We start from the raw sequence: 16,052 nt of genomic DNA on the forward strand, positions 1-16,052 counted from the left end.
GTCAGCTTTTAAAAGCCATCCAACTTTTCACATTGACAAATCCAGGCATTATTATTTCAAGCATTGCAGAAACTGCCTCCATGTCCTTTAGGTGACAAAGGCTATGACGACTCCGGATTACTTGGAATAAAGAAAGACAAGGAAGAGAAATCTAATTAACAGGCTGAAAAGAGGAGAAAAACTAACCTAAAATATCACCGATGGATTGCGTCATGTATGTATGTGTGTATATACATATAAGTGTGTAAGAACTTAGCGCATGAGTGTATTTTATGTGTGTGTATATTAATATACACACGAGGAGAAGAATGAGTGAATTGAGAAAAGTAGTCTTTGTTAAGGTGACATAAGAATGGGCATTTGCATTTGAGTTCAGAGCTTTGCTTTAGAAATAGGCTTAACCGTCTGGTTAGTGTTACATAACACTAAGTCTTATGGTATAATGAAACCAAAATGTATCATGGTATAACAGAAAGATCACCGAACTTGGTGACCGAAGTTCTAAAACCTAGCTTGCCCTAAAATCTATTAGAAGATGACCTCCTCAATCAATAGATTTACGGTAGACGTGACTTCTACGTTACAACTATAGCAAATTGTTGTAGGATACTAAGTAAGGAGTTAATTCGATCATAAGTAAGAGAAGACACTTGGATGCTCATTGTAAAGGTTCTAATTGTTATTCTAAACTAAATAAAAACTACCAGTAAGAGATCAACGTACATACTTTATTATGTTATATATTATACTCTTATTGTACTGTACCATTTTATACTGTATATTGTACTATACTATATTATACTACATATTATGCTATAATAGCCTCTGCATTTAATTTTGTTATTCTGTAAAAGATAAATAACATACTATCATACCACATCAAATAATTAAATGTGTTTCCTTAGTGAAACTTGAAAGGGAGGTCGGTGGTAATTTCCAACTTTACCAAATAGAATTAATCCTGGCTACTTTGCGTAGTAGGTATGTATATATGTTGGCCGTTGAAGACATTGTCATTGACATTCTCACAGAGGATGTCTGGCGTCGATTTTTAAATATTTGTTTAGAAGAACTAATTTTTTAATATCCATTTTCGCCTCCTATTGGTAGGCTAAGTTTAATTTCCAGTGGGAATCAAAGCAGACTCTTAAATAATCTTTTTAAGCAGCGTTTATCTTTTTCTAAAGTACCTGAAATTAATTTCTCAACTTTTGTGTGGGGGGAAAAATGTTACAGCTCTATTATTCAAAGTTTACGTTTCTGATATGAACAGAAAGTGTTGGTTATTAAAATCGCTTTGAAGCCAAGGCATCTTCTCATATATCTTTTTAATTATTTGATTCTTTGTCTATCTGGTTATAATTTATTTTCAATGAATACCCTAATTGCTCTGTAGTAAATTTTACATTTATTCTCAGCTACAGTCTTTCTCTTCTTGGTAAAACCATGCTATTGGCCTTTGTAAATATAAGAATCACTTTCAGTATTACTATATGGATTTGGTCTCTTTCATTTATTTCCTTGGTATATTGTAATTAATGCCTTTGGATATATTCTAAGTAAGATTTCACTTGGAAGGTCCAGATATAAGTGCTAACATTCATGAAGAACTATTATCTTTAGTGTTATTTCTAATTTCATCTCATCTTTCCCCTCCTTTGACCAGTATTCCCGATACTAAGACCCTCTCACCTAGGACCTAGCCTGGATTCACCTGCCCCCTTGTGGTGTTCCTTTCTGAATAATAGTTAATTGATTTCTGAAATTTGGACTTGGTATTAAATATCCTGAAAAGAGAATTACTCTTGTCTTGCAGCCTAGAGTCAGAAAAGTTTTCTTCTCTTAGCCACTGGCTAACACAAGAAGAGGAAAACAGTAGTGAGTTTTTTTGATTTTTTGTTTCAGCACACAAGGAAATTGGGCAAGAAATGAGTTGCTTGGAATAAGTGATGAAAATCAATTTTGTCTCGAATCAATATCAGTGGCCTGCAGATTGACAAGGTAAAGACACGTTTCAAAAGTTCTCATAGAGCAACTTAAAATCAAGTTTTTTCTATGTCAGTGTCTCCTTTTTTAGTGAGTGAAGAAAGAAGGGAAGATGGTATTCTATCTTATTTAAATTTTAAATAGATTTTGTAAGCCTTTCATTAAGGATGAATTTGTAAATATAAAAAACAAACCTGTGTTCTGTGTAGTAAAATATGTCTGATACAGTTGGCACAAATACATTTTTGTTTCCCTTTCTCAAAAAGGAATCCCTTCACATGCCGCAGGACTAATTTTTTACATCTTCAGCTGAAGTTAATAGAATTTGCACATGGAATAGGGTTGTATATGTTTAAGGAGTGAATTACCTACAAACAAAATCAGAGACATTTTGCAAGAATAAGGACTTAATAATTCAGTCTCTAGTTAATAAAGAATAATATAAAGAAAAAAGAAAGGCAAAAGGAAAGAAAAGAGGTATATATATAACTAATCTTTCTTAAAAGGAAAAGATGGATTAATAAATTATTGTTACCAAGTACATTTTTAAAGATAACCTTTTCTGTTAACTGTAAAGTAAATATTTCTAACTGAAAGAGTTGTCTCTTTCTATGCTGTCCTACCTCCTGCCCCTACTCCCCACCAAAATCTAATTTGATTGAATAATAGTGATCTTCCGTGGCATTTTAAACTTCATGTCACCTCCCTTGAGATCTGGAAGGAACAGCATGCAGGCTTTAATAAAGCTATATGCAGTCCAATTGCCAAGTTTCTAGCACCCACCGCTCCTTTGCAGTTTCTCTTACATTTGTAACAGTTGACCTACTAACAGGTTCCCAGAAACACAGGTTCAAATTTTGGCAGGCTTACCTCACCTCTTTGTCCTTCCAAAGTACATAAATGCTAAACTGTGTTCACAGTGAGGAAGGGAGAGTCATTCCAATGAGACTTTTAAAATCAAGACCCTTTCTGCTCCCCACCAAGCTACTGCCATCCTCTCCAAAGGAATCAAGTTTTTGTCAGTGTGCCTTTGGCATAATTTCTTCAGCCTGGATTAAAACACAGGTGACTGAGAGTCTACCTTATCTTCACAGGGCATTAGTCACTCTATAAAAGTTAAATTTATTATGAAATACTTTGTTTGTGTTAACATATATCTTCGCTGGGAAGTTGGAAACAAAGGCATGTCCTTTAAGACTCCATATGGGGAAAACACATCCTCCTTTGGAATTTAACCTTAATTTGAACCAAGATCTGTGAAAGAAAAGCACTTTAGTGTATTGTTCCCTTGCTCCACCCATCTATCCCTTATCTAAATGGGGTTACTGTTGCTTCGTGCTTTTTAACTCTTCCCATTCCAAACCTTGCTTTCCTGAGGTTAAAATTCATCTCAGTAGAGAAATGTATTAAAATCATCGTGGCAAACAATTATGCTTTGTTTTAAGGATAGGTGATTTTATGTAACATGTTAATTCTGATCTTTGAAATTAAATACATGTATAGCCAGTTTATACTCACATATGTAGTTTGAACAAATGACATATTGTAAGGAATATTTTATTTCCTAAAAAAACTTATTTCCTGAAAATCTTCTCTAAGATTCTCTTACTAGCATTGTCATGTTTGCATGGTTTATACTTTATTAGAAGTTAAAAATAATTAGTGGAAAAGTCCACATTAGGAATGATGATGAGGTACATTTGAAAAACTAATTTTCAAGACCTTTGTTTTCTTTCAGTTTGTTTGCGAAGTCTTTGCTTTCACTGTATCTAAATCTGCAGATGTCCCAATGCTCTTTATTAAAAGCAAAAGCAAAAAACTTTATTGCTGCTTTCCCCATCATAACAGATTACTTGTTTATAAACAACAAGGAAACTATTTCCAAAAAAAATATTTAAGTTGACATTCAAAAAAATACTGCTTATACGAATGCTTGTTTCTTTAATAGTGTCTACCAACAAACTTATAATTGTCCAAATGATTTTCTTTCATTGACTTTTGTTACATTAAGGAAAAAATCACAAACTAAATTTTAAATATAACTTAGATTTTTGTTTATTAAAAGAACATAATTTTTATTTTTTAAATTTTTATTTAAATTCCATTTAATTAACATATACTGTATTATTAGTTTCAGAACTAGAATTCAGCAATTCATCGGTTGCATACAACACCCAGTGAAGAGCATAATTTTTTAAATGGACACATATGGGCACCTGGGTGGCTCAGTTGGTTAAGCGACTGCCTTTGGCTCAGGTCATGATCCTGGAGTCACGGGATCGAGTCCCGCTTTGGGCTCCCCGCATGGCAGGGAGTCTGCTTCTCCCTCTGACCTTCTACCTTCTCATGCTCTCTCTCTCTCTCAAATAAATAAAATCTTTAAAAATAAAATAAATAAATAAATAAATAAAATGGACACATACTCATCCACTGCTCAAAACAACTATGTTCATGAGGCACCTCACTGGCTCAGTTAGTAGAGCATGCAACTCTTGATCTCTAGTGGTTGTAAGTTTGAGCCCTATGTTGGATGTAGAGATTACTTAAAAAACAAAAATCTTTGGGGAAAAAAATGATCTTAAAAAAATAACTATCTTCGGTATTTTTAAATTGAAAATTTCCTAACAAAACAAAAAATTCACGTATTTGTGAATTGGTCATGTATTTCATTATCACACAGCATATTTCATTTAAACTATAATATTGAAATTAGTTTTAATGGATACTTTTTTTAAAAATATGGAATATAGGGGCACCTGGGTGGCTCAGTCAGTTAAGCATCTGCCTTCAGCTCAGGTCATCATGCCAGGGTGCTGGGATCAATACCCCACATCCGGCTCCCTGCTCAGCTGGGAGCTTCCTTCTCCCTCTCCTCCTGCCTGTGCTCTCTCTCACTATCTCTGTCTCTCTCTCTCAAAGAAATAAAATCCTTTAAAAAAAAAAAAACATGGAGGGGCGCCTGGGTGGCTCAGTGGGTTAAGCCGCTGCCTTCGGCTCAGGTCATGATCTCAGGGTCCTGGGATCGAGTCCCGCATCGGGCTCTCTGCTCAGTGGGGAGTCGGCTTCCTCCTCTCTCTCTCTCTCTCTCTGCCTTTCTGCCTACTTGTGATCTCTCTCTGTCAAATAAATAAATAAAATCTTTAAAAAAAACCATGGAATATATATGATGCATTTAGGACATTAGAACATTTATCACAAGTAATATCAAATCATTTCATCATTGCTCTCCACCTCGGCCCCAGCTACATTTATTGGTTCCAGCCCAACCAACCCTCATACTGGATTGAAGCTTAGTCTTTAGCACTCAACACTTTTACATGCCATCAGTTGTTTAAATTCATAATATGTATCATTTTTCATGGAAATTATAAATTCACAGGGAACAATGAGTTGACAATCGGAATACTTTAATTTACCTCTCAGACTCAACTCCTTAGTTCTCTTGGACTTCGCACTGCAATTAGATGCTGATTTGATAAAACTGTCTTAAAAGGTAACAGGACTATACACCCTGTTGCCTTACTAAATGTTGTGCCCTGCCTCAATTTTTCCGAGGATGATTTTGGATCACTATCTTCATGATATATATAGATGCCTATATAGTTATATCATTCATCCATGGTCTTACCATAAGATAGCCATAGAAAGATCTTTCACAGCAGTAAAATGGTCAAAATACTGATGAAAAAAATAATGGGAGAAATGATGATAATTAAGTATAAGATTGAAAAGGCAGATATTAATCAGAATCAAAGGAAAAAATAGAAGTGTGGACTTCATAAATTATGGGAAGAAACAATTTAGGAAAAACTGAAATAAAGGAGTAAAAGGGTGAGAAAGAAGCAAAGATAATTCCAAACTGCCACATGAAGTAATGTTGGTAAAATCCCAAAATATTTGTAAAATTGAGTAAAAGAGATTATGTGTGTTTATAAAAATGTAGACAGTGGTGGTCTTCACATATTAAATTTTAAAGGTGTAAGGATGTAACAAATAGAATAATAAAATATTGAAGCATCTTTATTGACCACAAGCTATATTACTAGATAAAACTTTGTTCAATGAAATTAGAAATAATTTTTTAAAAACCATAAATCCCATGGAAGGTATTTATTTTTATTAATCCTTATTTTTATTTTTGAAACCCGGCACTAACACATACTGAGCATAGGAGACACTTGAAATATTTAGCTAATTCAAAATAACGCTTACCAAAAGAAATAACACTGCGATAGAGTCACAAGAAGTGTGGATAACAGACTGTGGCAATGGATGAGGGTTAGGGAGTAAGAGAGATTGTAAAACATCTAAGCCTTATTAATATATTAATCATGTAATGACTAACAGATAACTTAAAATACAAGTGAAGGTGAAAGTAGTGTTCTCAGAGGAAATGTTTCTATCTTTATATGTGGAAGTCTTCAGTTTTTTCTAAAACTACATCTTGATGAGAAGATTGAAAGAGATACTAGAGAGGGTTTTATTGTTTGTGTTTATCAATAATTCAGACAAAACCATACCAGGGAGCTAAGGATACAAAGTCGAATCAGACAGTTTCTGCCCTCAAGGAAATCAGAGTCCAGAGGGAATGATGTAGCTATAAATAATTAGAATAAAGTATGGTAGGTGCCATAATAGAGGTAGGCTCAGAATGCTTTAGCAGAACAGGTGAAAGGGCATCTTGCCCTGCCTATAGATTAAGGAATGCTTCCCAGAGGAGATGGTGTTTGAGTTAGGTGCCATTGGGATTGGCAATTAAGGAGTCCATGGTGACTTTAATGAGAGCAATTTCTACTCTAATAAGACACAAAACCCAAATTGCAGATAATTAAGAAGTGAATGAAAAAATGTAGAAATGGAGACAATGAGTGTAGACTACTTTTCCCAGGAAATTTCTTTCTAACACTTCTTACTTGCTACCTGTGAATAGATTTAATAAAGAATTTCACATTGCACAGCACAATTTAATGCTATTGCTAATAATGGATTTTTTTCCCTCCGTGTTTGTGAATAAATTGAACTCCCTTTGTACAAGCTCAGTAACATGAATCCTTCCAGCAAGAGCCTTACCTAAAGGAGGTTCAGATCTACATCTTTGCATTATGGTATCTTTGATTCTCAGTTCTTCTGTTCCTTCTTTCTATTCTGGAGTTTCAGTCTCGATTGCCAAGTATACCTAGGTGAAATGTTCTCTTTCCTCCCTCTCTTCCATCTTTCTTTTTTTTTTTTTTTTAAGATTTTATTTATTTATTTGACAGACAGAGATCACAAATAGGCAGAGAGAGAGGGAGAAGTAGATTCCCCGCTGAGCAGAGAGCCCGATGTGGGACTCCATTCCAGGACCCTGAGATCATAACCTGAGCTGAAGGCAGAGGCTTTAACCCACTGAGCCACCCAGGTGCCCCTTCCATCTTTCTCATAATTTCTCTTACACCTCTAACCATATATCCTCAAGTGATTCAAATATGTTATTATCTACACTTATCTTTCTAACGCCAAACACCAACTACTGAATAAACCAAATTTCTTAGAGCGTTCAAGGCCCTCCAGACTTTCGTTCCAGCCACTTTCTTAGCTTTATCTTCCTGTACCCTCCTCTTTCATCTTCAAATTCACCTTCCTCTCTGTACACCCTGAACGTTCTGGCTTCTATTTCCGGACACTGTTACCTTCATTTGGAATGGCTCCCTTCCTGCAACCTCATGTCTAAATCCTGTCTGACATATAATTATGGTCTTACTTAGTTGTCATATTTCCTATAAAAGCCTTTTTGGATCTTCACAATACTACTTTTCTTCTCAACCTCAGTTTTTATATGTGTGTCTCTATGCCATTCATTCAACAAAACTTTTCTGAGTACCTACTATGTGCCAGACACCAAAAAGACCATTTTCTACTCTTTTCCACAGATGAGTTGCTATTTTATCTCACCACTCCTATCAGACTATAAATTCTTTGATATCAAGAATCATCTAATACAGCTCTGGAAATATCTAATACAGTGTTTTACACTAGTAATTATATAATAAATGTGTTGATTGCATTAATGAATAAATTAATCTCAAATGGAGATCCATCCCCTGAAATTCTGTTAAACAAAGATAGCACCCAAGACTTTTATCCCCCCTGCCATGAAGTTCTCTCCTACCATTATCTGCAAGAATGCAATTTGTCACTTCCTCAATTTAACTGTCTTAAAATGGCATTTTTCAAAAAATGGTATTTGGCATCCTTGTATTCTCTTAAATTCTTCCATCTTCAGCTCCATATATTCCATTGAAAAATTCCAGAAGTTATAATATTAATCAAGTCCTTCCACTTATACCTCCTTGAGTACCTCACTTAGCTGGTGACCATATTATAACTTCCTTCTTAAAGGGGTCACTGGGGGTGCCTGGGTGACTCAGTCCCTTAAGTGCCTGCCTTCAGCTCAAGTCATGATCCCAGAGTCCTGGGATTGAGCCCTGTGTCAAGCTGTCTTCCCTGCAGGGAGCTTGCTTCTCTCTCTCCCTCTCTCCCTTGCTCTCTCTCTCAAAAAAATAAATTAAATATTTCAAAAAAATTTTTTTTTTCTTCCTCATCATTAGCCATCAGGCAGATTCAAATCAAAACCGCATTGAGTGGGTACCTGAGTGGCTCATGGGTTAAGCCTCTGCCTTCAGCTCAGGTCATGATCCCAGGGTCCTGGGATTGAGCCCCACATCAGGCTCTCTGATCGGCAGGGAGCCTGCTTCCCTTCCTCTGTATCTGCCTGCCTCTCTTCCTGCTTGTGATCTCTCTCTCTCTCTCTGTCAAATAAATAAATAAATAAATCTTAAAAAAAAAATGCATTGAGATACCACCTTACACCAGTTAGAATGGCCAAAATCAACAGTGTGGAGATTCCTTAAGAAAAAAAAACTTAAGAAGGGTCACTCACTGGCGCCTGGGTGGCTCAGCGGGTTAAGCCTCTGCCTTCGGCTCGGGTCATGATCTCAGGGTCCTGGGATCCAGCCCTGCATCGGACTCTCTGCTCAGCAGGGAGCCTGATTCTCCTCTCTCTCTCTCTCTCTCTCTCTCTCTCTCTCTCTCTGCCTGCATACCTGTGATCTCTGTCTGTCAAATAAATAAATAAAATCTTAAAAAAAAAGAAAAAGAAGGGTCACTCAAATAGAGTTACTTCCTTCTTTTAACCCATCCTACATAAGTTAGCTGTGAATTTAAAATCAGATTATATTTCTTTTCAAATCTTTCCTCTTTCTGTGGCCATTAATAAAAAAAACCTGGTTCAATATTAATACACTTCCATTTCTTCCCTAATCTTACATCTTCTTGCTATTTGCCAACAATCTTTAGTTTAAAATGTGCTTCACTGGGGCACCGGGGTGACTCAGTCAGTTAAGGATCAGCATCCTGGTTTTGTCTCAGGTCATGATCTCAGGGTCGTGAGACTGAGCCCCATGACAGAATCTACAGTGGGTGTGGAGGCTGCTTAAGATTCCCTCCCTCCCTCTTCCTCTGCAACTTCTTCCTCTCCCCCTGCCACTTCTCTCTCCATGTGCACTCACACATACACATTCTCAAATAAATAAGTAAATCTTTTTAAAAAATTAAAATAAAAATAAAATGCGCTTCACTTCTAGAACACTCTACCTCTTCACTCCCATCAGCATAGTTTACTATCACTCCAGCTCTCTAGAACCCAGCTTAAAATATGTTTTTAAGGGAACTTTTTAAATTAATCTAGATTTGTATATCACTATACTGATTTTCTATATATTGTTCAGTCACTAAATTAATTTGAATCAAATTATATTTATCCAACTTGCCTCCCTATCAGAGTCCTCTGTTAAGGATAGTTTCTAATCCAAATAGTGTAATAAACTGATCTGTATTATTAATGTGAAGCTTTGCTCTTCGTGATGATATTAATGTGTGGTTTTCTGGCCTTTTGGTAAAACAAATATAATGGATTAAATAGTACATTGATATTCAACTCTTCTAGAATTACAATATAACCAAATGATCTTTATTGACTAATCAACCAAAACTTACAGAAAAATTAATGCTTCCATAACACCAGTTCCTAAAATATGGGTAAGGGAGTGAATTTGAGGCTTGAATACAAGATAATAAGGAGATATCACAAGAATTGCCAGGATTTGATAGTTAGGGGCTAGGGTTTAGAATGTAATAAGGAAAAGTCTTCTGCTTCTGACTATAATAGAGTTCCTAAAATCAGATTAGTTCATTCACTGAGAATAACTACAAAACTTGGACAAAATACAAACTCAAAGAAAAACCAAGTAAAAAAACATTTACTAAAAAGATAAAGAACTAAGAAGTTAATTTTCCAGTCCCACAATGCTGGAGAGACAAAAACTGAAGTGCAATCAAAGAGGAGAGACTTAGCTTTTGAATCAGATCCTAGAAAAGCTATGCCACAGGAATAAAGATAAATTGTAAATAGAGTAACTTCCACTATGTCAAGGTGTTCTCCCCAAATTCACACCTAAAACACCTACCAATACAAAGTGGAATTTAGAGGAAGGGGAAGGAAATTTGCCTGTGTTCTAGACCTTGCACTGAATAGGAGGCTGCCTGCCACTGGAGGATGTGCACAGGGCATGCCTAAGACTAAGATGGGAGCTGGAGAGAAATCCTCCCCTGTCCCACCATGATCCACTCATCTAGTAGCAGGTAAAAGTCATGTACTTCTGAGAAAAATAAAAACATGAGAATAGACTCCCCCTAGGCTGCAGACACAGGGAACCTGCTAAAATCTGAGGGTAGAGCAGAGAAACTGAGGGGAAAAAAATGCCTCCAGCTCTACAAGCCTTTGTGTTCTACTGAACACAAAATAGTGGCAACCCAGCTCATTACTGGAAAAAATTTAAATCTATGGTACACTAAAGATAACTATAGCAACCACAAGACCCAACTCACCTCAAATGCTGACTAAGTTTGCTCAAATGCCCACATTAATGACCTGTGAAAGAAGAGATATTACCATTTTGGACATTTACCTTAGTTTAAATTGCTCCTTTATATAGAATATTTGACATTTAATTCAAACAAACAAACAATCAAAAAATGAGATACAAGTCTTAAAAAGAAAAAAGGACCATGTGAAAAGATAAGATAGTCAATAGAATCAGACCCAGAGATGACCCAGATGTTAGAATAATCAGACTTAAAAAAAAAGAAGCATAAAGAGAGATATTAATTAATTTATTTACTTTTAAGATATTTTATTTACTTATTTGACAGAGAGAAAGCACAGGTAGGCAGAGCAGCAGGCAGAAGGAGAGGGAGAAGCAGGCTCTCTGCCAAGCAGGGAGCCCAATGCGGGGCTCAATCCCAGGACCCAGGGATCATGACCCAAGCCAAAAGAAGACTCCCAACTGAGAGCCATCCAGATGCCTGAGATATATTAATTCATTAATTTCAGAATAGTAACAAGGAGTCACAGTTAACTTCTCAGAGAAATAGAAACTGGAATAAAATGAAATAAATGAAAAAAAAAAAACCTTAAAGTGCTGAGAGTAACTAATCAACAATCTAGAAACAAATATCCAGAAAAAAATAAGAAAATATCATAAGCAGAGCTCCACTAAAAGAAATCCTAAAGAGAGTTTATTAGGCAACTGGAAAGTGATGTGATCGCAGATGGAATCATAGTACCCTAGAAAGGGAAAATGTGTGAGATAAGGTAAGTGAATATTTACTATTTAAGGAAAAATAGAATGCATGTAATAAACATTTCATTTTGTTCAAAAGAAAAAAATCTATTAATATCAAAAGTTTAACAATCACAGCTAAATAAAGCACACATTTGAGGAAAATGTTTACCCAAGTGCTCATCTAGTCTACACTTGAGTTTAATGTTGAGATGCTCATTATTTTCTACTCTAGCTTTGCTACAAATGTCTTTATATTGAGTGATAATCTATCATCTTCTTGAATTTCTGCCTTCTGGCCCTAATTCTGCCTTCTACAATGATGTACCATAAATAATTCTTATTTTTCTCACATATGTTTGAATTAATTATAGTACCCTCCAATGGAACAGAAATGTTTTATTCTGTAACCAAACATCCCCAGTCTAAACCATCCTTCACAGGAGGTAGTCCAGTTCTCCTCTACCCAGAATTTTCTACATGTACCTCACTTTCTTGATATCTCTGAAAAAGACCCCAACAAATGAAACAAAGTCCTATAGTTACCAAGGCATTTTTGCTTTCCCCACTCCATGTGTGCAGCAATGACATGTATCTTTTATAAGGGGAGAAAACCATGCTATTTATTTACATGTAGTTCCTAATTTTACTTCTGTGAAAGCTCTGGCCTCAATAGGTTAGAACTTATTTTTGTTCACTGAAAGCATTCAGTATACTTTCAGAATCCTAGGCTAGGAATAGTGTACAAACAAAAATTGGTTGACAGGATTCTGGAGGCTATTTGGACAAATAGTGGACAGTAGTATGGCCTAAAATTGTGACCTTTGGGATGTCAAAGAAGGAAAGGTTGGGGTAATGGAGCTATTGATAAGGCATATTAACTAGTTTTGGACATATGGGTCATAAGAAGGATGAGTCAATGATGACTATGACCTTTCAAGCCTTAGTAACAAAGTAAACAAGAAAACTATGGAGGCCGGGATACATGCCTTGTTACTGAGAGAAATGTGTTGCTATAATTTAATGTATTAGATGTTCATGGAAATAACTTGTAGATAGGCATAAAAATAAGATGGGAGATTTTGTTGGAGGACAGGGATGGACTTTTAGCTTGATACATGGTAGCTCAAGCCATATGACAAGGAAACAAAGGCCTATCAATGTGCTCTAGCCAAAGACTGTCAGGAATATATCTGTGGTTGAGCAAAATGGCTTTATTGCTTATTTGCAAATAAGACCACACACCATAGGGAACTGTGTGGCATTTCACTGAGAGGATGTTAGAAATGACTTATTATAGGATTGGGGTTTAAGTTAGATGCTTTGTGAGAGGATTCAAGACAGTAGAACTTTGAAATGGTTACTGTCAGGATGTGGGGTAATTCTATGATTGAGTATCTTAAGAAATCTTTTTTTTTAAGATTTTATTTATTTATTTGATAGAGATCACAAGTAGACAGAGAGGCAGGCAGAGATGGGGGGGCGGGGAGTGGGCTCCCTGCTGAGCAGAGAGCCCAATGCAGGGCTCCATCCCAGAACCCTGGAATCATGACCTGAGCTGAAGGCAGAGGCTTTAACCCACTGAGCCATCCAGGCACCCATACTTTAAGAAATCTTATCTAGAAAGAGAGAAGGCTGGAATAAAGCTAAAGCTGTAATTTGTAAAGAAGCAACAGTTACTAGTATAATAAACATGAGCAATGTTTGCTATCTTTGTGGTTTTCAGTGACTTGATTTTCAACTATACTTAGACAAAACTACAAAGGGGTCTTTTGTCTCACCTCTCTACAGTTAGAGTGTCCTTGTCTAATGTTGGTGTTCAGTAAAATAGTTTATATTTGACAGAACACCTAGGCCTGTGAATCCCAGGCCAACTCCTAAAAATACCATAGCCTAGCTGCACGTGTCAAGCCATTTTCCAAATGTGAGGGGTTGGTTTTCTCTCTCAGACCAACGGACATAGCCTTGGGAAAGAGCGGTGGAAGTTGGAATAGGCAGAAAAGATAGTAATGGAGATAGAGAAGCAGTCATGAAAAGGTAGAGAACAAGGATAGGCTGGTGCCAGGAGGTCCTTGGTGAGAGGGTAGTCAACATTACTAAGGGTATTTAGAACTATTTGGGACTCGGTGGGGGAAAATGGAGTAAAAACATCATTGAATCAAGGTATCACTGATGATCTTCAAGACAGAAATTTGGGGAGGATTTTTGTTGTTTTTTTCAAGATAGACGATAAGGGGCCACAGATCAAGTTGCAAGGCTGTGGAGAAGGAGATACTGGGGGTAAAGACCACTCATTTAAAAAGTTTGGCAGTGAAAAGGAGAGCAAGGGAATGTTAACTAGAAGATTTTGTGAAATCAATTAAAGGAGTTTTCTCGCCCTAAAATAGAGATGACCACTGCATGTTTGAAGCTGAGGAGAAGGAGCCATTGGAAACTGCAACAGTGAAGATGCTAGTAAAGCAATGAAAACAGAGAGGGGTCTGAGATTAAGAACTTTGGGACGTGTGTCTGTACTGGAGAGAAGGCAGGACTCCTTCACATCCTGGATGTAGCAGAGAATGTATTGGTACAGAAATACAAATGTTGAGTTGGGATATGGGGTAGATATGGGAATGGATGACAAGCAAAATCATCTTTTCTCCCTTTTCCTTTTTCAGTGAAATTAGAAACTAAGATCATTAGCAAAGGAGAAAGGGAGACACAAAAGCCTGGAGAAGGTTCGGGTCATCTGCTAAGAAGTTGTTTAGTAAATAAACAAAAGATACCATTTTTCTATTAAGTCACCCATTTTATTAAAGAAGAAAATGCAACTGTTGCTATATTTTATGAATTTACAGAGGATTTAGAAGTGAGAGCCCTTTTATTCCCAACAAAAGAAGGGAATGGTTGCTATCTTTTTACATTAAGAGTGGTCCAAAGAAACGTTTTAATTGGTATATCCATGCTAGATTAAATATTACTTGACACAAATAATTTGTAACTTTTTGGGGAGCTTTTGAATACTGTCTCTCCCAAAGGGGGAAAAAAAATCCTGCTGTTTTCAAAAGCTAGAGAGAACATCAACCAGAAACAATAACGCTCCAGAAGGGTGAATTCCATAATATCTAGAGCAAAGAAAATTAACGTTTCCACTTTCATTTACAAACATGGACCCCCGACTTTCCGCTGAATTCTGTTTACGTGTATCTAAATAACGAGCTGGCCGGCTCCTTCCTGGTATTAGGTGTGATTGAGAGATAACTCACCCGGCAGCGGCCGCGGCAGTTTTTGTGCCCGCCGGAGCACATGCTCTTGTGAGCATCAAAAGGAGATGAAGCCTGATTAACCATTTTGAAATCTATCGGATGAGGAGAAGTCCTTACAAAACAACTTTTATACGCTTTAATTAAAAACGTGTTCCGGCAGCTCAGAGCTGAATGGGCTTCAGGGGGAGCAGGGCTGAGCCCGTTGCTATGACGACACCAAATCTTTTCACGCCTGGCCCTTCCCCAGCACACTCTGTCTAGCTCCGTCCAGCCATTAATTCGCCTTCATCCCCTCTCTCACTGCCCCTGTCCCTTGGTCTGGGAGTCTATGGAAGACCCAGTACTATCTACTTTTTCTGCCATGGCATCTCTTCCTCACTCTCTTCCATCATTTCATCCTGTATTATTTCCCTTGCCAATCCCCATTTTCTTGTTTCTCTTGAAAACAAGTTTACCCCCTGAGTTGACAACATTTTTTTTAAAAAATGGGAGAAGGGGGGGTCACAGCATAAGAGTCACTGCTAATTACCCTTCATGATAAATTCATTTTTAATGGTCTTGAGTGTAATGGAAAAGGATCTCACTGGGTTCTTTTTTTTTTTTTCCCCCCAGGTTTAACACTGGCTACTACACCACTCTTTCTGTGGCTGAAGATAAGGCTGAAATAAAAAGGACTATGGTTTATTCTGTTAACTTGTGCTTATTAAAATCTCAAGTTATTCCTCAAGCAGTCTCATCTGGTAACAACTGTAAGTGAATGTTAAGACTTTGAAATATGTCCTGAAACATCGCAGACCTCCTTCTATTTAAGAAGGCTCTTGAATATTTAAAATGCTGTACTTACTATACAGAGACATAAATAAAACCCAGCATCGTCACTTGTACTATATGAAACAAGAATTGGGTGGAACTTGCCCGTCACACAATCTTACTTGGCAGAAACTGTTATCTTTGCATTCTTGTATCTAATGCATTTATAGACTATAATGTTATTACATGACTTCTGAATATTACTCTTTGAGTCATCTGAGGCCTTACAACTTTTCATTTTGATTACAATTCCAATTTTCCTTTTCACCTCTTCTGTTTTATAAGACAGATGAGTAGAATACATTGAAGATAATTTCTCATTTGTTCTCCCTACTTACCTCTGTCTCCTCTT

At 36.6% G+C, this 16,052-nt stretch overlaps 1 long non-coding RNA gene across 2 annotated transcripts in view; it reads left to right on the top strand.

Moving 5' to 3' along the window:
* Nucleotides 1-16,052, top strand: part of LOC131999898 (uncharacterized) — a 25,859-nt gene continuing 9,807 nt past the window's right edge. For both annotated transcript variants that reach the window (XR_009399126.1, XR_009399127.1), the window contains exons 1-3: nucleotides 1-214; nucleotides 1,906-2,001; nucleotides 15,503-15,639. This is a non-coding gene — a long non-coding RNA (uncharacterized LOC131999898). The remainder of the gene's footprint in view (nucleotides 215-1,905; nucleotides 2,002-15,502; nucleotides 15,640-16,052) is intronic.

This window comes from Mustela nigripes, chromosome 13, assembly GCF_022355385.1.
Source record: "Mustela nigripes isolate SB6536 chromosome 13, MUSNIG.SB6536, whole genome shotgun sequence".
Lineage (NCBI taxonomy): Eukaryota > Metazoa > Chordata > Mammalia > Carnivora > Mustelidae > Mustela > Mustela nigripes.